The sequence below is a fragment of the Orycteropus afer genome, unplaced genomic scaffold, assembly GCF_000298275.1.
Source record: "Orycteropus afer afer isolate SDZICR_OR568_19922 unplaced genomic scaffold, OryAfe1.0 scaffold01096, whole genome shotgun sequence".
NCBI classification, from domain to species: domain Eukaryota; kingdom Metazoa; phylum Chordata; class Mammalia; order Tubulidentata; family Orycteropodidae; genus Orycteropus; species Orycteropus afer.
The window spans coordinates 36,031-38,341 of record NW_006922683.1 but is presented as its reverse complement, the minus strand read 5'-3'; the positions used below and the strand labels follow the sequence as shown (position 1 = coordinate 38,341).

The window sequence follows — 2,311 nt, the reverse complement described above, 5'->3', positions numbered from 1 at the left end:
ACAACTTTGCTTGCTGAAAGTGAGGTTGTCTTGAAGCACTAACTGATGAAAATTAAAATTTCAGTCTGCAATATGGATTACATCTCAACATAAAGAAAACAAAAATCCTCACAACCAGACAATAAACAGCATCACAGTAAATGGATAAAAGATTAAAGTTGTCAAAGATTTCGTATTACTTGGTTCCAAAATCAACACCAATGAAAGTAGCAGTCAAGACATCAGATGATGTATTGCACTGGGCAAATCTGTTGCAGAAGACCTCTTTCAAGTGCTGAAGAGCAAAGATATCTCCTTGAAGACTAACGTGTGCCTAAGCAAAGCCAAGGTATTTTCGATCATATAAGATTGAAATCAATATGCATATGAGAGCTGGACAATGAACAAGGGAGACTGAAGATGAATTGATGCTTTTGACTTGTGGTATTGGCAACAAATGCTGAAAGTACCATGGACTGCAAAAGAACAAACAAATCTATCCTGGAACAAGTGCAGCCAGAATGCTTCCTGGAAGTGAGAATGGCCAGTCTTTGTCTCACTTACTTTGGTCATGTTGTCAGAAGGGACCATTCCCTGGAGAATGAAATCATGCTTGGTAAAGTGGAAGGTCAGTGAGAAAGGGAAGGGCCTCAATGAGACGGATTGACACACTGGCTGCAATGATGGGCTCAGGTATAGCAAATACTGTGAGGCTGTCATTGGACCAGGCATTATTTCGTTCTGTTGTACATAGGGTAACAATGAGTGTGAGCCAATATGACAGCACTAACAACAACAACAAAAATCCAAGTAGATAAGTGAATATACAAAACTGAAAATCAGGAGAGAGAAAGATGTGAATGTCAACTGAATGAGAATGGTCACTGGAGCCTTAAGCATGGATAGGATGATAGGATAGGATGAGCATTTGTAGAGAGAGATGAAGACAGAGACCTGATGAACCTGTCTTTAAGGAATGGAAAGAGGAATAGGAGCACAAGATCTGCCTCATAATAAATGCACAGTAAACATTAAAATAAGTGAATGAAAGAAGACTGAGAAGAAAAGGATATAAGAAGTAAGACAAGCAAGATAGCATGCCATCATATTGCAGAGATAATCATCTTTGAGATAGGAAAAGAAGAGAGACAAGACTTTAGATGCAAGGCCAGGATTTAGCTAAATTGTGAATGATGATTAGGAGTTCACTAGGAAGACATGTGAGGAAAATCTCATTTTAAGAAGACTAAAGAACATGTTCAAAATCTCAAAAACATAAACAAGTCATGGCCTACTCAGACAAAATTTTCTGATTTACTCTACAGTTGTCTTAACTTCCCTTTAGATCCTGTATTCATAGCCAAAGGCACTCTGGTGGTGTAGTGCCTAAGGCACTTGACTGATAACCAGAAGTTTAGTGGTTTAAACCCACTAGCCACTCCATGAAAGGAAGACTGGGCAATCTATTTCCGTGAAGATCTGCCACCTCAGGAACCTGAAGGCGGTCGCTGTGAGTCAGAATCGACTCTATGGCAGTGAGTTTGGTTCTTGTTTTATTTATAACAATAAACCTAAGTCCAGGATGCTAAACCCATTTCATGCTCACTTCAATTGCATGGTAGTGACTGCTTGGAGTGATAGGTTGAGAGGGAGTCTGAGGCCACAAATGGACTCGGTGATAGAGTAGTTGATTACCAATGTCTGCCATGGTAAAGAAGTGGTAGTAAACACATGAATTTGCAACTCTCAGAATAAATATTTGCTGAGAATTGTCATCTAGGGATTTTATATAGAATAGATGATCTTTCCCTTAGCCACAACCTTCATCATGTTGAACCAATGGAGTAAACACCAAGTTTTGGGCTCTGCATTGAAGGAAAATATTACTCCTTTTTTTCCCCAGAAAATGGACAATGTCTAGATTTAACTCTAAGGCACTAACATACAATAAGGGTGTATTTTTTTAACCTTAGTTTATGCTGTATTTATTAACCCAGTGAGCACAGGAAAAAGAGTGACTTGCTCTTACAAAAGGAGCCCTGGTGGTACAGTGGCTAAAGTGCTCAACTGCTAACTGAAGTGTTAGCAGTTTTGACTCACCAGCCACTCCATGGGAGTATGATGTGCCAGTCTGCTTATGTAAAGATTTACAGTCTTAGAAACCCTATGGGGCAGTTCTACTCTGTCCCATAAGGTGTTGAGTCAGAACTCACTCCATGGCAATGGGTTTGGTTTGATTTTTGGTTTAGTTGGAAATTGGGAGGCAGAGGTGAGAGAGTTTAGGAGCTGAGAGTTTTTGTGAGTCTCCTGACCAAGGGGAAAAAAAAAAAAA

General features: G+C 39.6%; 1 pseudogene; it reads left to right on the top strand.

The window, feature by feature from the left end:
• The first annotated feature begins 662 nt into the window (after positions 1-662).
• Positions 663-2,311, top strand: part of LOC103212776 — a 25,556-nt pseudogene continuing 23,907 nt past the window's right edge.